The sequence below is a fragment of the Ochotona princeps genome, chromosome 8 (assembly GCF_030435755.1).
Source record: "Ochotona princeps isolate mOchPri1 chromosome 8, mOchPri1.hap1, whole genome shotgun sequence".
In the NCBI taxonomy this organism is placed as follows: Eukaryota; Metazoa; Chordata; class Mammalia; order Lagomorpha; family Ochotonidae; genus Ochotona; species Ochotona princeps.
In genome coordinates, this window is record NC_080839.1 from 69,203,454 (window position 1) to 69,226,884 (window position 23,431).

At 49.2% G+C, this 23,431-nt stretch overlaps 1 protein-coding gene and 1 long non-coding RNA gene across 15 annotated transcripts in view; one reads left to right on the forward strand and one right to left on the reverse strand.

Moving 5' to 3' along the window:
* Positions 1–13,448: 13,448 nt before the first annotated feature.
* Positions 13,449–20,486, reverse strand: LOC131480944 (uncharacterized). The gene is made up of 3 exons (XR_009245907.1): positions 20,379–20,486; positions 14,557–14,622; positions 13,449–13,699 (listed from the first exon to the last, which is right to left on the reverse strand). It is a non-coding gene; the product is annotated as an uncharacterized LOC131480944 (long non-coding RNA).
* A 2,472-nt stretch (positions 20,487–22,958) lies between these two features.
* Positions 22,959–23,431, forward strand: part of PUM2 (pumilio RNA binding family member 2) — a 75,235-nt gene continuing 74,762 nt past the window's right edge. For 7 of the 14 annotated variants that reach the window (XM_058668225.1, XM_058668227.1, XM_058668229.1 and 4 more), the window contains exon 1: positions 23,078–23,201. The gene's annotated coding sequence lies outside the window, so the exon portion shown is untranslated. Of the gene's footprint in view, positions 23,202–23,431 lie in introns of all 14 variants that reach the window. The other 7 variants (XM_058668237.1, XM_058668240.1, XM_058668233.1 and 4 more) reach the window with 5 other exon arrangements.

Sequence of the window (23,431 nt, forward strand, 5' to 3'; positions counted from 1 at the left end):
GCTCAGCTCTAGCTATTGTGGCCACTTGGTGAGTGAATTAACAGATGAAAGATCTTCCTGTCTGTCTCTCCTTCTTTCTGTATATCTGACTTTCCAATAAAAATAAGACAAATCTTTAAAAAAAAAAAAAAAGCTAAAAGAAAAAGTAGAGCAGCCGAGTCTTGAACCAGGGCCCATATGGAAACTCAGCATTGCAGGCAGAAGCTTAACCTGCAGCCCCCAGTCCCTATGTCTTAAGGTCTTTGAAAGCAGGGGCGAGTGCGTTGATTGGAAAGACGTTAAATCGGTCCTGGGCCATCCCCAGCCTCAGCTGCCCCATGTCCAAGGCTGCAGCAGAGCTAGGCTCTGTTAGTGCTAGAAACCTAGTGCTTTCTCTACTAAGCACAGCACTTGCCACCACCTGAGACCACTGAAAGGGTGGCAGGCGGGCTGACTTGGGGAAAAGGAGCTGCCCAGTGGCTGGAGGATGATCTTGCCACTGAGCCTGATCAAGGAGCAGGCACAGCAAGGCTGAGAGGGTGGATGCTGGGACCTGGGCTGTGGGCTACGCCCTCTAATGGGCCTGGGAGGACACAGACCCAAAGAAGAACTGAGCAGAGGCCAGCCTAGCAGAGGGCAGAGGGAGAGGAACAGGGAAGGCACAGGGCAGACAGGCAGCACAGCGTCCCCACTCCCTGAACTGTTCTTCTCACCATGTCCCCGTCCTTCCCCCTCAGTCCCTTTCGGACTGAGTGTGACTGCGCCTCTCACTCAATCCCAAGAGCTCTGGCCAAGTGTGAACTCCACGTTCATCTTGTCCAGGACCTCCTCTGGGGGTCAGTTCAGGGAGTTTGCTCTGGACCCAACTGCCCCATTGAGTCCTACAACTTCCATTCCCCTCTTAATGCTTTTGCTAAATCCATGTTTAGCTGCGCACCCAGCTCCTCACTAGTTATCACACTTGTTTGTCCCCAGATGCATCACCCAGCATGTTCAAAACAATGCTTGTCACCTCCCGAGTCTTCCCCTCCTTCTGGCACTCCTCACCTCCACTACCCCTGGATGTCTGCTGCATGTGGCAGTAATATGATTGGAAGGTAGCTTGTCCCCAACAAAACTCACGGTGATGCTTCATTCCTGAACGCAGCAGTATGGGGGCGGAGCTTGGGGGCGGAGCTTAGGGGCGGGCATTCTGTCCCCCCAGAGGCTAAGCCTTGGCAACTGCTGAGTCCCCCTTCCTCTCCCATGTGTGCTGCCTGCGCTTGCACCCCCCCCCCCCCCCACACACACACACAGGAACAGCATGCAGCCCAGGTCTTGGGCTTTCTGGCCTTCAGAAGCAGGAGCTAAACAGACACATCTTTTGCTCAGTTATCCAGTTATGCAGTTCTGAAAGTTACCCAGTCTTGGGTGTTCCAGCAACAGGAAATAGACCAAGACATGTAGCCGCTGTACAGACCGCCAAGGCCCTTTGCGGGAATGAGGGCTTCGCTCTGCCAGCTGCTGGGCCCAAGGCAGCAAGGAGCCCTCAGCTGTATGCCTTGGCCAGGGCTGTGCTTGCTGCAGAGCATCACCTTCCCGGGGCGGCACACATCCAGCCACCACCCAGAGCTGCAACACCAAGACCCAAACCATTGCCAAGCTGGCTCAACCCTGCCAGGGCATCCCAGTCCAGAACTCTCTGGAGGCTCAGCTGGGTTCTCCGCTGAGGCTACAGTGCCTCCCGGCAGCTCCACCTCCCCACCCACTTCCTGCCCTTCCACAGGTGTTGATCTGGAGGGAATGACCAAGTCCACCTGTGAAACACTGCCTAGAGACTTCCTTCCAGAGATGCAGAGTTCCAGTCCTCAACTGTCACTGATGTCCCCTCCTCTGCATCCTCGGCCAAGAGCATTGAGCCAGGCTCCGTTTGTCTTACTCAGGTCCCTCCTATCCCTCATAGCCATGCCCCTGCCCCAGGCCCCCCCAAGCACCTGGAGCCCCATCTTTCCTCCAAAGCACCGTACTCCTCTCCAAAGCTGCCATGTTATACCCTGGCCTGGAGTATAAACCCAAAGGCCCAGCTCAGGGTCCTCCACTCTCTGAGCTCAGCCCCTGAGGCTGCCTGCTTCTGACTGTATCCCCTACACCCTCCTGGGGTTGCCCAGTCCACCTCCCCTGGGGTTCCCAGAGCAGGAGCCCTGGGGTGTGTCCTGCACTGGAGTTCGAGGCCTTAGAGGTGACTGTTTCGTGGGGACAGTGGCATCTCCCCCTGCCCCGTCTGTCTCCATCTCTGGGACTCGCATGGCAGAGGCCACTCCATGTGAGTGACCACTCACTGCCCAAGCAGCCCCAGGATCCTGTGTTGCAGATGGAAGTGGGGCTGCCTGGACAGGCTCCCCAGGACCATGGCAGTGACTCAGGGGCATCTGTGGTGGTGTGTGGTCTTTCCTGGCCTCATGCAATCCCCAGAGCCAGGGGAAAGCCCTGGAGGCCAAGTCAAGGCCCACTGAAAAGGGATGATGAGGCCTCCGACCTTCACCGGCCTCCTGGTTCTTACCTCACGAGCCAGAGTCTAATTCCATGGCTTTGACGAGGTGGCAAACCGATCGGATTATCCCCTGTGCAAGACGGGGCCTGTGTCTGCCTTAACAATTCACAACAATTCAGAAATTGTTCTTTCGTTTATATTTCTGAGGGTTTTTTTAATTTTAGTTTAGCTCTTTACACCATAGTTTATAAACAATAATCCATTTGCTCAGTCCTGCAAGATATTTTTCAAAGATTCATTTATTTATTTGAAGAGCAGAGTTATAGAGGGAAGGGAAAGATTGAGAGAGATCTTCCATTTGCCGGTTCACTTCCCCACGTGGCTACGATGACTGGAACTGAGCCTGGCCGAAGTCAAGAGCCAGGAGCTTCTTCTAGATCTCCCACGTGGGTGGAGGGGCTCAAGGACTTGGGCCATTCTCCACTGCTGTGCCAGGCACAGTAGCAGGGAGCTGGAGTGGAAGTGGAGTATCTGGGACTCAACTGGTACCCATGTGGGATGCCAGCGCAGCAGGTGGCAGCTTAAATCCCCTATGCCATAGTGTCAGCCCCATAAGAAATATTTAAAACAAAACCATAAAATTTTTTATTCAAAAATTAGTGTGTTTTCACCTTTATAAAGTACAAATCAAAACTTCACTTTCCAAGACCACTGTACAATGAAGGGATTTCCAGAGAACCATGTACCTCTTCTACTACTTGTTTAAATCTTATTGTCATTATTAAGTATTTTATCTTTATTGCCAAAAATCCTACAAATATGTTAAAAAAAAAAAGACCCAGTTATGACCCTCAGGCATGTGTGTGTGTGTCTCTGTGTGCTTGAGAAATTTCTGGAAGGATACTAAAGATGCTATCTGCTGTTACTCAGGAGTCAGATCAGCAAATACATGTATCTTTCCGCAAGTGCTCATGTTTTTGCTAGCAGACATGATAAGGGAGCATTTGTCCTTTCTGTGATTGAAGAGACAGAAATCTAAATGGCTGATTCTAGCTTTGTGGAGGCAAAATGATGATGGGCATGATACATGTAATTTTCAAATATGAATTGTGGTTAAGGTGGCACAGCCTGGATAATAATTTTTCTTTTTTTATTTCAAGATTTATTTATTTTTATTGGAAAGCCAGATATATAGAAACAAGATCTTCCATCCGATGACTCACTCCCCAAGTGGCCACAATGGCCGGAACTGAGACAATACGAAGCCAGGAGCCAGGAGCCTCTCCTGGGTCTCCCATGTGGGTACAGGGTCCCAAGGCTTTGGGCCATCCTCGACTGCTTTCCCAGGCCACAAATAGGGAGCTGGATGGGAGGCAGGTCCACTGGGATTAGAACCAGCACCCATCTGGGCTCCTCGTGCGTGCAAGGTGAGGACTTTAGCCACTAGGCTACCGCACTGGGCCCTGGGGTAATGATTTCTTTGGCAAGTTGGTTCTGTGATGGCATGATTCAGAAGCTGTTGTTGGAAACTGAGTCTTCAATCTGCTCCCCTAACCCTGCATTAAGTCTCTAATAGTTACCTGGGGGGAGCCCCAGCCAGGACCAGGAAACTGTGTCCTGGGTCCGGCCCAAGTTACTGGCCCTCTAAGTCAGTCACTATTTACCATTCCTGAGTGAAGTCACCGCTGGGAGTGTCCATAACCCCTATCAGAGAGCCCAGCTTTGAGCCCCAGCTCCGCTTTCCTGCCAGCTTCCTGTTAATGCCCATTCTGGGAGGCAGCAAGCAAAGGCTCAAGTATTTAGGTCCCTGCCACTAACCTGGGAGGTCCAGGTAGAGTTCCAGGCTCTTGGAGTTGGCCTAGCCCAACCAGGGCTATTGTGGCTATTTTGGTAGTGAATCAGGAAATGGAAAATCTCTTTCTCCCACTCCCATTGATCTGCCTTTCAAATAAATAAATAAAACTTCGAAATAAAAACAACCACTTGTTACGGTGTAGCAAAAGCAAACTGTAAGACGTGCCCTAGTCCCTACAGGAAGCAACTGGGAGTCTAGCCAGTCGCACCAGTCAGCTGAGCCCAACATTTCCAGTCTCTGCTGTTTTCTCCTCGCCATTCAGTAACCCGCATGTGAAGTGATAAATCCAGAAAGCCCATCATCTTCAAAATACCCGATGAAAGACGCGGAAGAAACCCAGAATGGCGAGGGTCCCTTTCCAAAAAGACAGAGAAGCAAAAGGACAAGGTACAAGGACATTTGTCATTGTTTTGGCCACCAAAGTTTTGAATTCTGCTTTTGAAAAAAATTCATTTATTTATTTGAAAGACAAAACTAAAAAAAGGAGGGAGGGAAAGAGAGAAAGCATGCTTCCATCTGCTGGTTCTCGTCCCCAAAGCCTACAATAGCCAGAGCTGGGCTAGACCGTACCAAGAACCTGGAACTCCATCCAGGTCTTCCACATGGCAGCAGCTCAGGCACCTAAGCCATCTTTGACAGCTTCCCCGGGCACATCAGCAGGTTGCTGGATGAGAAGTGGAGTGACTGGGCTCAAATCACACTCCCAGGAGATGCCGACCCAGGAGGCAGCAGTGCCAGAAACAACCTCACCCTGAATCTGGCCCCTGAATTGCACTTTTTCTTGGACAAGTCCTTCAGTCCACTGCACAGTCAGCCTCCCTCCACGGAAGCTCAAAGCTTTTCCAGGCCCCCTGAGCCTGGCAGCACGGCATCAACATTGTGGCATGAAGAGGGCGAGGCCAGATCCCTTGGATTAGGGAGTGCTGACAAGCCCAGGCATTCGGTGCCAGCACCAGTGTCTTTGCTGCCTAAGCTGCATGTTGTGATTGAGAACACTGCTCCTGCTTGGGGTTTCAATCCCTCTTCCCTGAGATGTATCACTCCCACCTCTAGGTCTACAGTTACACACAAGAGATGCACTGGAATGTGACTGTCCTGGGTTAAACTCCGGCTCTACTGTGTGCTTGGGTCAGCTCCCCAGCTTCCTGGTTGCCATTTCTCTACCCAAAATGTGGCATTTAAAAACAGTATCAGTCTTTAGGGCAGGGGGAGGGGTGTTATTATTATTATGAAAGTTGTTGTAAGAATGACATGAATTTCACATATGTAAGAACTTAAAACCATGCTTGGTGCAGTGTACATAATACATACCACATAACTTTGACTTGGCATTGAGCCCTGACCATCTTCACTCACCTTTTGTCCCCCGGCCCTGCTCCTGCCCCGGCCCTGTTTGCTGATGTGCCACTCAGGACCCCGCAGCGAGGGTCTCTCACCTCTGCTCAAGGACAGTTGCCCTCAGGAAAATGTACAAAAAACGCTGTCTCCCATGTTGCCAGAACTGCTGATTGAAGGCACTTGGCTCCCCGCAGAAATTTCTCTGATTCACAAAAGCTGAGGTCTTCATCAACCACTCACTTCTTTGTTGCAAAAAATGTTTGTTTATGTGTTTATTTATTTATTTATGCACAGAGACTGAGAGAGAGTGACAGAGAGAAACCTTCCATCCACTAGTTCGTTCTCCTAAATGTCCACAACAGCTGAGGCTAAGACAGGCGGAAATCACAAGCCTGGAACTCCATCCGGGTCTTCCTTGTGTTGGCAGGAACTCAAGTACTTGGACCACTGATGCCGCTCCACAGGGTGCACAAGCCAGAAGACTCATGTCTGGGCATTCCGACAGGGATCGCAACAGCATGTGCCATATGCATCCTCCTTACCCCGTTTCCCTGTTTCTGGGGTGAAAGTCCCACTCCCTCACATATGCTTGAGTAACCTCACAATTTACTATTCCTGCCACTCATCAGCTTCTGCCTAGAGAACTGGGGTTCAGTCACATCCCTGGGAGCCAGACTCTGCCAATCTCACATCTGTCCTGGGTTCTCGCTAAAGTACCATGTGCAAATGTTAGCAGAGGTGGGTGGGGTGGGGTCTGGTCTTCCCACAAGAAAGAATACAGGTGTGAGAGAGGAAGGAAGAAAGGAAGCAAGGGTCAATGGGCATCCATCTGGGCAGAGGGGCATCTCTTAGGCAGGACCTGAGAGAGCACCCACTCAGCCTGGAAAAAGAAGCAGATATGTGGCAGGCCAGGCGAGAGGCTCTAGGGAAGCTGAGAACTGAGCCCCAGCCCAGGGCTTATAAGGGCACAGCATCCAGTTCCTCCCACTTCCTCTAGTTCTCCTCCTCCCTCCTCTCCAGGACAAAGGGTTCCTGAGTGTGAATGAGGTAACATTCCTCCAAGCTTTCCCTACACAGTGCAGGCAGAGTGGGGAGCCCACCTGCTGCTGGGCAGAGGTGCTTCCCGCCACCCCGGGAACCTTCCTTGGGGTAGGCTGTGCAGGTTTCCTTGCCCAGTGGGATCAGGCTGAGTAACCTGTTTGATGCTGGGCAGAGAGGAGTCTGCCGGGCAGCATCCTGGGGGAGGCCGGACCACCTGTAAAGCTATGGGATGTAGGCAGGACTCCGTGTGAAATACTGGGCTGCTTCTCAGGTATGTTTCCAAGTCTGCTGATGCTTTATTTCTTTAGTCCCCTGTCAAACACAAGCTAATTTCTAACTTCCCACCTAACACAAACATATCCTGAAAAACACTAGGCATGGTACTGAGTGCTTTACTCTAGAATGTGTTTCCCTAAATCCCCTAAAATGTATCTGTCCTCATTCAGAGAGTTGTAGTACCAGAAGTACTTCTCAAGGTGGCCAGATGTCATACTGGCACTTCTGTCCACTCGTGAGGAAAAGCCCAGCCCCACCAGATGGGCCCTACCAGAATTCAAGATGGCTTGAATGGCCCAGGCAAGGAGTAAGCAAAATTCTGGGAATGAGATGATGTTAGCGCTTGGGTGTTCTTGGTCTCCCCCAGCTGTTCCAGGTACATGTACACACACACACACACACACACACACACACACACGGGTGTTTACAGGTGGCTTGGCTGCCTCTTCTCCTTCCCCCAAGTGCCAGGAAGAACACAGCCACTCCAAGAGTTCTACAGAAGTCAGAGCTCTCCCCTTGGCCCATCTGGGTAAGTAGGAGGGTTGGACTGGCTCATGAGCCCTCAGGGTTACAATGTCCCTCTGAAGGTTCCGTAGAGAGCCTTTTGCCTCCAGGTCCTGGTCCCCAGGTCCACCTGTGACACTGTTGGGGCTGGCTGTGGGATCAGTGCCTGGGCTCCAGTGCTGAGATGCGTTCCAACTCCCATGAGCAGCCTATAAGCTGACCCTTATCTGTCTCGACAGGGGACTCCTCAACCACAACGCTGGCCAACAGGCCAGAAATAAATAAAATAGATAGCAAACCTTTCCTCCAGTTTCTTTACCCCCTCTGGCATGGTCCTCATGCTGCCAGGGCAGGCTCCAGGATGTTGAGAGCAGGGAGTCAGCAGGTGGAGCTCTGCTGCCAGAACAAGGACAGCAAGTGGTGAGGACCTGCCTCCAGTCAGTTTCTCAGGGAGTTAGAAGCAGGAGAGGGAGCAATTACCCTTCAGCTGGAATCCTGCCCTCACTCCTGTCAAACTGGTTTAGATGATTTCATCCCACAGCATCTGACACCTCACAGCATCCTCCTCAACACCTCTACATATGTTCTCTTACAGAAGCTCCTCTCTCCCAGCAGCTGCCGGCTGTGTGATGACAGAAGCAGCGACAAATGGCACCAAGTTGGGGTGGAGGCCTCCTGCAGGGAGGAAGCCCAGGAAAGCTGGTTCCCCCAAGCTATGTAGGCAATGCAGGTAGGCGTCTGCCCAAGGGGGCTTCATTCCTTCATCCCATACTCCCCCAATGCCAGCACGGGCTCAGGGGCAGCACCTATTCTCACGGAGCTTACATTCTCATGGGGCCGGACAGATCACAAACACATAGTATTTCAGAAGGCAGGAAATGCCAAGAAGAGAAATAGATGCTGGACACTGTAGCACAGCCTGAGCTGCCCACATCCTGTATGATTCAGATCCGGCTCCCGGCTAATGTGTGAGAAAGCAGTAGAAGATGTCTCAAGTATTTGGGCTCCTGCACTCACGTGGGAGACCTGAGTGGAGTTCCAGGCTCCTGGCTTCAATTTGGCCCAGTGCTAGTTGTTGCAGCTCTGTGGGGAGTGAACCAGTAGATGCAAGATCTCTCCTTCTTTGTGTCGCTATCATTCTGCTTTTCAATAAAATCTTTAAAAATGGGAGGAAGGGGGCCCGGCGGCGTGGCCTAGTGGCTAAAGTCCTCACCTCGAACGCACCAGGATCCCATATGGGCGCAGGTTCTAATCCCAAAAGCTATGCTTCCCATCCAATTCCCTGCCTGTGGCCTGGGAAAGTAGTCGAGGACGGCCCATAGCCTTGGGATCCTGCATCTGCGTGGGCGACCTGGAGGAGGTTCCTGGCTCCTGGCTTCAGACTGGCATAGCACCAGCCGTTGCGATCACTTGGGGAGTGAATCATCGGACAGAAGATCTTCCTCTCTGTATATCTGACTTTCCAATAAAAATAAAATAAATCTTAAAAAAAAAAAAAAAAGAAACGAAACGGCTAGAGAAACAAGCCCTGTTTCGGGGAACTGTACCTTGCTCTTGAGATGTAAATGGCTCAAGCCTCTCCTCCCTGGATGCCTACCTGACAACCCTCCTTTAAAAGTCTGATACTGCTGGTAAACTTCAGCTACTGAGCACCAGTCAGTAGTCCACGTGTTATTATCATCTTTGTACACCAAGTCCATTGCTGCAGGACAGCGACAGGGATGCGTCTCTAGTTTACTGACATAACAAGAAATACTTCCAAAATGTTCTTTCCTGATCATTTTAAAATTGATTTTCCTTGACACCATGGACTCATGGTGACTTCCCTCCTTATTTACAAGCATGGCCTGCCTTCCTGACTCACCCCCTTAAAGGCTCAGAATCACGCCAATGGTATCCAGCCCACGCTCTGGACGTGATGGAACGGCAGCCTGCCTGAGTTAGCATGGAGCTTCCTGTTTCCTTCTCACTCATGCTTTAGCTAGAGACACTGGACCAAGTCATAGATGTTCCTGTCTCTAAGACCTACCCTTCTTGCTTTCAAGCCAAGGATGACCATAGCAATGTGGGAGAGCCCCACCACTATCCAGGCAATTTCATATTTGTAGAACAACTTTGAGTTTCCTTCTGATACTCAAATGGCCTTTATTCAGGAACCTACAGGATTGTAACAGCACTGACCTCATGCAAAATCACTTAGCAATATCAGGCAAATAAACCTGCAGCCACCGCAGTTTTATCCAAACTGGGGCAACTGTTTTCAGCACCTTTGGTCAGCAGCTTTGGCAACGTAAGAGAGCACGTTTAAGCTAGGGTCTATAGAATAACACTTTTAAACCTAGAGGGTCCGTGTTCTCTTAGAACTGCATCAGCATGACCAAAGGAAATTGTGGAAGCTACCTCAAGATTACAAATAAAACCTTTGAAGGAATTCTACTTGAAGACCCAGGTATTATCGATGTAATAGAAGCTTATTAGACTACAAACACTAAGAAATTTCCTGCTGATTCTGGGAATAAGAGATTGACATAAACCAACCTCCTCAAACATACAATCCACAAAGAAACTGGGCCCAGTCTGGAAGGGGAAGGAGGCTGTAAAGTTGGAGTTCCTGTTCAGAACCATGCAAAACAGAGTTCAGCTTAAAACAAACTTTCTTGGGAGTGCTTCAGGGCAAGGTTCACTGCTCCATAGACCGGGGCTGTAGCGGTCAGATTTGAGGGACAAAGCAATGTGCCTTCTAGAGTGTCATAGGCTCCCTTCGACCTTGGTGGATCCCTGCCTCACTGCTGGCCAAGAAGGAAGCTGCCTTCTCCTGGTGCGGCCTTACCAGCCACTCTTTCTCAGCCTCCTCCTAGGCCATCTCTCACCCACCCCAGCTGGGCCTTACAAAAGCTTACATAGCTCCTCGCACTAAGTTGGCTGAACATTACTGCTTTGTTTGGTACTGGGATAGAACACCAACAGACCAGGCTGCTACAATGGGATAAGCCGGGAAGCAAAGCAGATATCCACATAGCTTGACATCTTCGAAGGAACCCCGAGTTGGCAGGACACAGTTAAGTCTGGGGAAGTGAAATAGACCCATGACTATATGACACAGGCCTTAGCAAAGAACGTGTTAGAGGATCATGATTGAGTAAACAGAATCTAGGTCTACCCACAGAATTCTTCCTAATGCCAATTAAACTCTTTTCTCCATTACAGTTTCCTAGGATCTATAGCTCCCCAAGATTCAATTTTTTAATTTTAATTTTAATTTTTTGTTTTTTCTTTTCTTTAATTTTTAATTTATTTTTATGTTAATTTACCTCAAACAATAAGTCTGAAGGGAAGATATATTGGTCCCAGTTGAGCGAAAAGAAAGCAAAGATTTCTTAAAAAATTTAAAAAAGATTTATTTTTATTGAAAAGGCAGATATCCAGAGAAAGAGAGACAAAGAGAAAGATCTGGGCCTGGCAGCATGGCCTAGTGGCTAAAGTCCTCACTTTAAATGCACCGGATCCCATATGGGCGCCGGTTCTAATCCTGGCAGCCCCACTTCCCATCCAGCTCCCTGCTTGTGGTCTGAGAAAGCAGTCAAGGACAGCCCAAACCCTTGGGACCCTGCACCCGCGTGGGAGACCTGGAAGAAGTTCCTGGTTCCTGGCTTCGGATTGGCATAGCACTAGCCGTTGCGGTCACTTGGGGAGTGAATCATCGGATGGAAGATCTTCCTCTCTGTCGCTCCTCCTCTCTGTATATCTGACTTTATAATAAAAAGAAAATAAATCTTAAAAATAAAAGAGAGAAAGATCTTCCATCTGCTGATTTACTCCCGAGTGTCTACAACAGCCAGAGCCAAGCTGATCCAAAGACAGGAGCCAGGAGCTTCTGGGTCTCTCAAGTGGGTGCAGGACCCCAAGGCTTTGGGTAATTCTCTACTGTTTTCCAAGGCTGTAGGAGGACAATTGATATTTGTATGAGAACAATTGATAGGATATCATTTGTATGAGAACAACTGATTGGATATCATTTGAATGAGGACACTTGATTGGATATACAAAACAAAAGAGATCTTTCTTTTTATTTTTTTTAATTTTTAAAATTTTATTTTTTATCATTTTCATTTTATGCTACAGTTCCATTGGCCATGGGATTTCCCTTATCTCCTCCCCTCCCCCCTCCCCCTGACTGAGTTCCCCTATGTCATTACTATAGTATAGTTCTTCATACACTGTCACATGTCCATCATGCGGGCATGGACAATGGCAGAGTCTAGCATTCTATTGTCAAGATACAGTAAACAGTTTCAGTGGGAGTCCACCTTTGTGTGGAAGTAGAGATACATACTGCATTGTGTCTTCACATCTGGATATGACAGTCTCCATTACACAGTTACTATACATCCCCTTAAATGAAAAGCCACAATACAAAATCAACTGCCTTACATATGAGTGCTAGTTTGAGCCTTGGCTGATCCACTTCCCACCCAGCTTCTTGCAGATGAGCTTGGGAAAGCAGTGGAAGATGGTGACGTACTTGGGTCCCTGACGTCCACATGGGAGACCGAGGTGAACCTCCTGACTCTGCTCAGTCTGACACAGCCCCAGTCATTGTGGCCATCTGCAGAGTTGAAACAGCAGATACAAGATCTCTTTCTCTTCCTCTCTATATACAACATAATCATGCTTTCTTTTTTTTTTTAAGATTTATTTCTTTTTATTGGAAAGGCAGATATACAGAGAGGAGGAGAGACAGAGAGGAAGATCTTCCATCCAATGGTTCACTCCCCAAGCGGCCGCAACGGCTAGAACTGAGCCAGTCCGAAGCCAGGAGCCAAGAGCTCTCCCAGGTCTCCCATGTGGGTGCAAGGTCCCAAGGCTTTGGACCGTCCTCGATTGCTTTCCCAGGCCACAAGCAGGGAGCTGGATGGGAAGCAGGACCGCTGGGATTAGAACCGGCGTCTATTTGGGATACCGGCATGCAAGGCAAGGAGTTTAACCACTACGCTATTGCGTTGGGCCCATAATCATACTTTCAAATAAATAAATGAATAAATAAACCTTTTAAATTATTTTAATTTATTTGAAAGGCAGAAACAGCAAGAGAAGAAAAAGAGAGATGAAGAGACATATCTTTCATCTCTGGTTCACTATTCAAACGCCTACACCGGCTGAGGCTGGAACAGGCTAAGATCATGGGACCGGCACTCCACTGGAGTCTCCTCGATGGAGCATGATCCAAGTGTTCGCACTGCCTGCCCAGTTCCACATACACAGGAAACAGAAGAGCTGAAATTCAACCCAGGTACTCCAAGATGGGGATGGGACGCAGGCATCCCAGGGAGCGGCTTAGCTGCCGTGCCAAATTCCTACCCCCCTTTTCCTGTTTAAAAACAAGAGCTAGCCATGATGGTCTAAAAGAGACACATTTAAACCAAAGAGAGGTGAATTAGACATCTTGATAGTAAACTCATATGGACAGATTTTTCTTACAAAAAAAAGCACTGTCCCCTTTTCTGCAAATGCTTTTTGCTGCACAGGAATTTAGCAACACAGGCCTGGCAGCGTGGCCTAGCAGCTAAAGTCCTCGTCTTGAACACGCCAGAATCCCATATGGGTGCCGGTTCTAATCCCAGCAGCTCCACTTCCTATCCACCTCCCTGCCTGTGGCCTGGGAAAGCAGTCAAGGACAGCCCAAAGCCTTGGGACCCTGCACCCATGTGGGAGACCCGGAAGAGGTTCCTGGTTCCTGGCTTCGGATCTGCACAGCACCGGCTGTTGCGGCTCACTTGGGGAGTGAATAATCGGACGGAAGATCTTCCTCTCCGTCTCTCCTCCTCTCTGTATATCTGACTTTGTAATAAAAAATAAATAAATCCTAAAAAAAAAAAAAAGAGTTTAGCAACATGATGTCCATGAAGTAAGCTCTAGAAGATACCCATCAATTAAGGTCCAGGCAGTAAAGTAAAAACCATGCCGATTATTTTACAGAGATTTTTTTCCCAAAAATTTATTTCTTTATTTTAAAATCCTAGTAACAAAAAGCAAGGTAGAAACGGAGAGAGAAAGAGATCTTCCATCCTCTGGATTCCTCCCTAGATAGCTGCAACAGCCAGGAAAGAACTAGACTAAAGCCAGGAGCTTTTTCCAAGTTTCCCACATGGGCGGCCAGGAGCTTCTTTCCGTTTTCCCACATGGGTGGCAGGGGCCCAAGCTTTTGGGCCACTGTTCGCTGTCCTGCAGTGATGGACCTGATGCACAGAGCCAATAACAACACAAGGTAGAGTACTGACTGATGGTCAACAGCCAAAATTTATTAGTGACCTCAGGCCTTTATAGACCGAGGGCCACCTAAGTTAAGGGAGGAGGCTTTGAGTTTACACAGTTCCTATAGGCCTGTCTAAGGAACCCATCAATTGTTTCCACATCCTTGTCCGAAAACCTGTTTTGTATATCCAATCAATTGTTCCCTTTCAAATGATATCCACTCAGTTGTCGTACAGGCCATCTTTGCTTCCACAGGCCATTAGCAGGGAGCTGAATCAGAAACAGAGCTGCTGGGACAGGAACTATGATGCCAACACCACAGGTAGCAACTTTACCAGTTTGCCACAACACTGAACCCAACAAAAAGAACTGGTTAAACAGGCATGAAAGAACTAAGAAAACGAAAAGGGTTATTCAGACAACACAGAGATAACAGCTTCAGTAGTCAACTATCAGCCCTGGGGAAATAGAGGATTAAGGGGGGAAATGAAGAAAAGAGGTGGTTGTTACCTGAACCTCAAAGCTTAGAGGGGGATCTCCATGGGTTGGGACATGAAGAGGTCTCCTGTTGCCCTTGCTAAGTTCAGGAGGTCCCATGAAATTGTGTCTTCAGGCTAGAGCTGGAAGTGTACCAAGAACCTGAAGACTAGACCTGGCTGCTGTAATTAGGCCATTGTGCTGCTTTGAGGCCATCCTGACGGGAACTGCACGCATGCTGGAAGGAGCAAGAGTCTCATCTCTGTCCAGTTGCTCATGACTGGCTTAGCCCAACATGGAACCATAGAGAAGAACAGCTTGGGATGGGCAGATAGCCTAGTGGCTAAAACACAGCATCCTTCACCTGAGTGCCTTGGTGCGATGATGTCTACTTTGGGCTCTGGACTGCCGCTTCCTGATGACATAGACCCTGGGAGGCAACAGGTGATAGCTCAAGGGACTGGGTTCCTGCCATCCATGTGCAGGACCTGGTCTGAGGTCTCTGCTCTCAGCCTTATCCAACACTAGCTATGGCAGGCATCTGAGAAGTGAGCCAGCAGGTAGGAGGCCTTATGTGGGTTTGTCTGTCTCTAAAATAAGAAAACACACACACACACACACACACGCACACACATATACACACAGAACACCAATTTCAGCATAGTTTGGTGCTGAGACAATGGATTAACATGAGATGAATTGATTAAACATCAAAACAAGTTGAAAAGGATGATTTCAGAGCTGAGGAATCATCGAAACCAAAACATTACCATCATATTGCACTATTGCACCACGAGTCAATTCTGAACAATTCACAAATTAAGTGAATGGCACAGAGAAAAGGCTTCATTTAATCGTAGTGAATTCAGAAGAAACGAATTTATTAAAGCAATTAGCAAGGAGATGATATGTACGGAGGCAAAAAATGCTTCAAGTAAGAATAATCATAATCCTTGATACAGAGAAGCCATCAAATTCTCTACTAGTAGAGAAAATTAACTTAGAAACATAAGGTAGAAAAAAAAAAGAAACATAAGGTAGGGCAATTTCCCTGCAATGACCAAAGAATTTAATTTTCAAGTATCAGGGTTTCGCGGAAATAAAAGAAAAATCTGCTAGTGTGATTGGCACCGAGCCATGTAGTTATGACAGACAGCCTCAAAAGTACAGGGAGAAAGTAATCTCCCACGGGTTAAACTCAAACCTGTCCTGGACTTTTCCATTAGAGCAATGTCAAAGAAGTTCTGAAGGAAAAGAAATTTGTTTTTAAAAATGAGACTTGAGAATAGTTGTTCAAATAAAACAAGAAGCCATTTTTTAAAATATATTTATTTATGTTTATTGGAAGGCAAATATACAGAGAGGAGGAGAGATAGAGAGGAAGATCTTCCGTCCGATTATTCACTCCCCAAGTGAGCACAACGGCTGGTGCGCGCTGATCCGAAGCCAGGAACCAGGAACCTCTTCCGGGTCTCCCACATGGGTGCAGGGTCCCAAGGCTTTGGGCTGTCCTTGACTGCTTTCCCAGGCCACAGGCAGGGAGGTGGATAGGAAGTGGAGCTGCTGGGATTAGAACCGGCACCCATATGGGATTCTGGCGCGTTCAAGACGAGGACTAACTGCTAGGCTATCACGCTGGGCCCAGGAAGCCAGTTTTAAAACATGAAATAACTCAGGGAATATGAAGCAATGGTGAAAGATTGCAAACAGACACGATTTTTGGTAACTCCTCTTATGAAAAGATAAAGGCTGTCACTTCATGTTTTCGTATCTGCGCTGGTCTTACGATTTGTTTCAACCAATAAGTTGTGGCAGAAGGGGTCCTACGTGAGTTGCAAGCCCTAGCCTAAAAGAACTTGGGGCTTTCATTCTCCCTGTCTGCTGTGACTTGAACAAACCTGAATTCAGCTACAGAATTGACTCTGTGGTGGCGGGCTGACTGCCACACTTCATCCACCCAGCCCCAGCCAAACAACCCATTCTGTGGCCTGTGGTTGTCCAAGTAAGCCAGGGGAAATCTGCAGATCCTCCCAGAAGAATCCTGCCTAAATCACCAGCCCACAGAACAGTGCTGTGGTACATGACTGCTGTGGGGTGTTGTGACACAAGTAAAACCTGACCGAAACATGACAAAGTTGAAAATGAGGAAGCCAGGGTTGGCAACACGACACAGCAGAGTAAAGCACCACTGGCCATCCTACATGGAAGTGCCAGCTGGAGCCCTGGGTGCTCTGCTTCTCATCCAGCTTGCAGTTACTGCACCTGAGAAGGCACAGGAAGATGGTCCTAGACTTGGGTTTCTGCCAGGAGCTCCTGGCTCCTGGCCTTGGCTCAGTCCTGGCCGTTGCAGCCATGTGGGGAGTAAACCAGTGCATGGCAGATCTCTCTCTTTCTGACACTCAAATAAATAAATAATTCCTTTTTAAAAAAAGAAAATAAAGTCAACAGAAATAAGCAGTAAACAAGCAATTATTACATTTAAATATTGTAATGAAACTGAAACAAGTTCACAGGGAAATGATGGGCAAAACTGAATTTAAATGTCATAAACTGACAAAATAAAAAATCACCAAAGCAAATATCAGGAAGTATAGGGACAAGGAGGCAGAAAAGGAATTCTAGTTCATCTTCAGGAATGATCAATAATGAAACATTTGGGGGTCAATGCAGCGGAATAGTACGTTAAGCCTCCATCCACAGCAACAGCACCCCACATGGGTACCAGTTTGTGTCTTACCTGTTCTACTTTCAATCCAACTCTCTGCTTATGGTCTGGGGAAGCAGCAGAAGATGGCTCAAGTCTTTGGACCCCTGCACCCACATGGAAGAGTGACTCAGAGGAAGCTCCTGGTTTTGGATGAGTTCAGCTTCAGCTCCTGTGGACCCTTCGAGAATGAGCCAATGAATGGAAGATCTCCACATCTTTCCTTCTCTGCAACTCTGCCTTTCAAATAAGAATAAAACCAATGTTTAAATAACAAAATACTGAAACAGGGTCTGCCACAGTAGCCTAGCAGTTAAAGTCCTCGCCTTGAACGCACTGGCATCCTATATGGGCGCCGGTTCTAATCCTGGCAGCTCCACTTTCCCATCCAGCTCCCTGCTTGTGGCCTGGGAAAGCAATCAAGGATGGCCCAAAGCCTTGGGACCCTGTACCCGCGTGGGAGACCTGGAAGAAGTTCCTGGTTCCTGGCTTCAGATTGGCATAGCACCAGCCGTTGTGCTCACTTGGGGAGTGAATCATTGGATGGAAGATCTTCCTCTCTGTCTCTCCTCCTCTCTGTATATCTGACTTTCCAATAAAAATAAAATAAATCTTAAAAAGAAAAAAGTCCTTTCCTTGAATGTACCAAGATCCCATATGGGTGGCAGTTCTAACCCTGATGGCCCCGCTTCCTATCCAGCTCTCTGCTTGTGGCCTGGGAAAGCAGCTGGGGAAAGCCCAAAGCCTTGGGACCCAAAACCCATGTGGGAGACCCAGAAAGAAGCTCCTGGCTCCTGCCTTCGTATCAGCACAGCTCTGGCTGTTGCAGCTACTTAAGGAGTGAACCAGCAAATGGAAGATCTTTCTCTCTGTCTCTCCTTCTCTCTGTAAATCTGACCTTCCAATACAAATAAATAAATCTTTAAAAAGTACCGAAACATTTCTAAATGTTACAATGATCTGTTAGTGATTTTTATAGTTTTGTTTAACATTTGAGAGTTTTTTTTTTAAAGATTTTTTCATTTTATTACAGCCAGATATACACAGAGGAGGAGAGACAGAGAGGAAGATCTTCCGTCCGATGCCGGGAACCTGGAACCTCCTCCGGGTCTCCCACGTGGGTACAGTGTCCCAATGCATTGGGCCGTCCTCGAATGCTTTCCCAGGCCACAAGCAGGGAACTGGACAGGAAGTGGAGCTGCCGGGATTAGAACTTGCGCCCATATGGGATCCTGGGGCTTTCAAGGCAAGGACTTTAGCCGCTAGGCCACACCGCCAGGCCCAACATTTGAGAGTTTTTGAGAACTGGTCTGTCTTGCAATGAAGGAGCAAGCGTCTGAACAGGTTTTGCTTTTGTTCAATTAAAATAAGAATAAATTCAATATTGTACTTTAGGAATTACCTGTTTTAAAAACAGAATTGGGGCCTGGCGGCGTGGCCTAGCGGCTAAAGTCCTCGTCTTGAACACATCGGGGTCCCATATGGGCACCGGTTCTAATCCCGAAAGCTACGCTTCCCATCCAGCTCCCTGCTTGTGGCCTGGGAAAGCAGTCGAGGACAGCCCAAAGCTTTGGGACCCTGCACCCATGTGGGAGACCCGGAAGAGGTTCCTGGTTCATGGTTCCTGGCTTCGGATCGGCATAGCACCGGCCATTGCGGCTCACTTGGGGAGTGAATCATCGGACGGAAGATCTTCCTCTCTGTCTTTCCTCTTCTCTGTCTTTCCTCCTCTCTGTTTATCTGACTTTGTAATAAACTGAATAAATCTTTAAAATAAAATAAAATAAAAATAGAATTGGTAGAAGGAGCCTATTCCTGTTATTGTCACTCTGTGTCTCTCCCGTCATTTCAATATCTGTACTTGTGCATACAATAATGGTATTCACAAATACAGATATTGAAATTTCTGTGATGTTTAAAGTTAGGGTAATTTGAACTTCTCTGTACTCCTGGAAGATTTCATAAAGGGCTCCTATTATTTTTTTATAAAGTCGTTTAAGGAATTCAAAGGATGTTTTACCAGCAGTGTTAGTGGAAAGGGGGTATTTGAGTGAGATGCTTGAAGATGTGATCATTTCTATGGGTTATCTTAGACCATGGCTACCCTGGGCAATCACTGAAGAACTTCTAAAGGCTGCAGCCCAGGCCCATGAAATAAACACCTCTGGGTAGGGGCCTGGGCATGGGTGCACCTTACACGCTCTCCAGGTGATGCTGGCATGCAGTGCTGGCTGCAGGCCACAGGACCCCACAGGCCATAGAGACACATTCCCAAGATGCACTGCTGTTGCTAGAATGCCAGGACACTCCATCTGTCCCTCTCTGGTGCCCAGGCACCAGGACTGGTTACTAAGGAAGAAAGGGAGCACAAACAGGATAGGCTCCCAGCAGTCTCAACCACAATCTGGTTTCCCTTGTGGTCGGTTGTAAGACGCCTGTCAGCAAGAACTGTGACAACATGTGTTCTTGTTTACATCCAGGAGAGAGAGACTGGCTTTTTTTTTTTTTTCTCTCTCCCCAGATGCACTGAGCTGGTGCTTCTTTGTGCTTCACTGACTCAAAATGGGCAGGGCACACCCACTAGAGAACCAATTTCCAGTCAGCGTGATGGCGTTATTGTGGCAGGCTTGCTAATGCTTCTCAAACTATAGTGTACACTATAGGAATTGCCTAGGAATCTTGTTAAAATGTAGATTCTGATTCAGCAGGCCTGGCCTGGGGCCAAGATTCTGCATTTCTAACCAGCTCCCAGGTGATTAGAACGACTGTCGAGGTGTCAATTATAATGTTCATCTCAGCTTCCAAGCACACCAGCTATTTACATTGGCTGGGGACTACATGCTATACTTGTAGCTAGAGCTAAAGAGAAGCCAATTATAATCAGAAGTGCTTAATGAGCATGGCAGATTGTTAAGCAAATGTGAAGGCACAAAAGCAAGAAGCTGCTTGTCCTGCATAGGGAATCATGAGCTAGGCAGGAGCTAGGCACATAGGCAGGGTCAGGTCACTGAAGGGCTAGGTTTTAATCTGTGTCCTGCAGAACACAAGACCGTAAGAGATGCTCCATGAAAAACAAACACAAAAACCTCTTGCGGGGTCACGTTTGCACACTGTGTCCCCCACTTTAATGTTTAGATGTTTTGATTCTGAGGGCACTCAGCAGCATGATAGTAAAGAAACCTCTTGTCAAATAGACACAATACCCCCTATCCTAGGCAGGTCAGGCTCTAACTTCTGAAACTTAGTTAAAAATGACAACAACAGATCCCTTTTCCAACTGTGATGAAAATTTTGTGGAAGGTGACAACAGAACACTTAAAGCAGGTACAGAACCCTTCCAAGTGTGAGACCTTGTGTCCTGGCCCATGAAACCAGCACTGCTCAGGGAAACATTGGGAGCCCCATCTGAGACAATGTATCGAAAACGTTTCAGGCATTGCATACTGTTGGCACCCAAGAAACAGAACCAGGTATAGGCTCACCTTGTAGTCAGGACTCCTTTCACACACACTCATTTCCTCTAGCTTCAGCAAAAAGGCAGACTTTGTCATGAAGATCCAGGCCTGGGTCTCAGAGGCAGTGAGAATCAACTGAAGACAAATATCCGCAGCAACACCTCCCCCACGTTTCCCCCCTGAAGCCCACTCTGCTTTATAGGTGACCCGGGTGGTATATGGCGACCCAGGTCAGCCCAAGAGGCCCCACCCAGAAGACTTCCCAGGAGGAGTCTGGGTTCTCCTAGTTCCAGTTCCATATTCTGAGGAGAACCTTTAGTGAGTTGGGTCCATCTGTTTTCCCCCAGACTAAGCAACTGTATATAAAATCTCTTCTGCTACCAGCCCCCAGTGGAGACGGACAGAGCCGTGAAAATGTGCCTTTCCCACACTCCTATACTTACTTGGTTATGGGACATTTCTTAAAGGAGTATCTATTCACCCTGAACAGAACACATCTGTAGGTGATGGGGAAGAGATAGGACCCTTGAATCGAAAGCTGAATATCAATAATCAGGTTTGCATTTTGGATGGCAGAAAGCAAAACTGATTGGCGGGAGATGGAATCAGAACTTCATCAGGAAGGCTGATCAAGAGCCAGTTAGATCCCAGACATGGGAAGCCAGGCTTGCGGGTGAGGCTGGGACACAGAAACAGGTAGGAAGTAAAAATATCAATATGGGAAATGGGGTTAAGAAAAGAGACAAAGTTCCAAGGAGTTTTTCCAGAAATGTTACATGGTGGATACACTGTCTACCAGTTGGGTTCAAGGAGAGAGGGTGGATGGGACTTGAGCGTTTAATGCTTGGTGCCAGGAAGAACATTCAAGTGGGAACACACAGGTTAAGGCTTGAGACGGCGCTCACAACCCATGTACCGGACGCTTAACCCAGGCCACAGTGTTGGGAGACTGGGCCTAGCAAGAAATGATTTGCTCAAGGGACTCTGCCCTCTTAGACAAGCAGAATACATTTCTTTTCTTGTTTTGTGTTACATATTCTCTTGAAGGATTCAGCAGATTCAATTTTTTTTCTATTTATAGTCTTTAAAAGTAGACTAAGGAGTAACTGGTTTTAAGAGCACACAGAAGTTGAGCCAAAGGATGAGATTAAACCCAGCAAACCGGAGTGACAAAGACACTGAGCAGGTGCCTTCAGTGGGAAAATGGTCAACCAAAATGAATCTGAGTGGGGGTTAAAGTCCTCACGCTGCAAACGAGAACGGATTGGGCAGTGCGGTGTGAAGCTGTAGCTTCGTTTCTATTTACCACTTAAGAACAATCAGTATGCTTATATGTACTCTTAGGCAGACAATCTGCAGCCATTTCAACTAACTATGTATTTTCATTTGTAACTTTAGTGGATGGCCACAATGTTTCTTTCAGCTAAATCTCCAACTGTGGTGATTTTAATGTCAACCTTGTTCAGTTTTATACAATGTTTCACTGAGTAAGGCTACAGTTAACTCGCTTTAACAGATTACTGTTGCAAGTGCAGAAGAGAGCTGTTCCTGGGAGGGGATTGGGACCACACAGCCCAAAGACCTTGTCCAGATGCTAGCACCTAGATGCGGGATGTTGGGAGACTTGCCCTCCAGCATAATAACACAATTTTCTCACAACAAACATGGTCCCTGACCTACCTAAGTGCTTAAGGTCGCCCAGGGAAGGCCCTACATTAAGTGACTGCAAGGCCCTGACCGCTCACCTAGGGCAGAACCGAATGGTCAGTAGGGTGCGCGAAGCCACCCAAACCAAGTCAGTTTTGGTGAGGGGGTTTTGCCGCCGTGCCGGGTCGGAAGCCTGAGCTTACAGCTCCACACAGGCGCCCTTGTGGGGGACAGCCGGCCAGGCCTGGGCTTCTCTAGTCTCCGGACTAGGCGGGAAACTGCGGGGGTGAGGGGCGGCCGGCAGGGGAGACCCGCCTGAGTCCCCTTTTGTTCTCCAGGTCCACCTGTCCAGGCAGCAGCCCCCAGAAGTGACGGCTCACTGACAGGGTGCAAGCTTTCAACACCCCACCCCCAAGCCCGGGTCCGACTTCACCTCCAATGTCGAAGGCTGGTGGTCGAGGGTGAACCCTAAAGGCCTGGATCAATGAAAAACTCGCGCGGGGTGCGTGTGTGTGTTGGGGTGGGGGTTGCCGTCGCCCCGAAAGGGAGGACTAGGGAGAGGCCGCGCCTGGGAGACGCGGGCGCCAAGAGCGCACGGGCAGGTGGGGGAGGACAATGAGCTGGCGGGGAGGAGGCGGAGGGTGCGCGAATTCGGAAGTCGAGGCCCCACGCGGCAAGACAGAGAACGCCGCGTTCTGAAACACCAGCACGCCTGCGCCGTCCACGGCCGGCGCGCTCGCCCCCCGCGGGAGCGCTCGCCCCGCAGGCCCCGAGCCAGCGGCGAGCCCGCACGCCCGAGGGACGGCCGCCCACGCCCGCGCGCCGCCGGCGTGCGCACGCGCAGAGCCCCCGGCCGGCGCGCGGGAGCCGCGACGCCAGCCATTGAGAGCGGCCGCGCCTCGGTGAGTGCGCGCCCCCCGCCTCCCAGAGTGCCCCGCGCGCGCCCGGTGGGCGGGGGGGCGGGGAGGGGAGGCGGCGGTGGCAGCCATGTTGTTGTGAGTCTTGTGTCTCACCCTCGGTACTTCGGTGGCTCGGAGGAGGAGGGGGAGGAGAAGGAGGCGGTGGGGTGGGGGGGGGAGGGAGGTAGGAGGAGAAAGAAGACCTTGCCGCCACCGGAGGCGGGGGAGGACGGCCCAGAGCGACGCCGCCGTGTGCCCAACGGTCGGTGTCCCCGGCTCAAGGCAGCGCGGCCGCAGCAGCCTCGTAAGTCCGTCCACGCTCGCTCGGGTCCCCGCTCCCCGTCTCCCGGCCGCCCCCGGCGCCCGGCTTTGTGCCTCGGCCCGGGCGACGGGCAGGCTTGACCCGGGCCTACGGGCTGCGCGGCCCCGAGCCCCGCTCGCACAATGCAGGGGGAGGGGAGCCGGAAGGGGGTGTGCGCCGGGCGGAGGAGGGGGCGCCGCGCTCGCCGCCTGCCCTCCGCGGCGCGCCGGCCT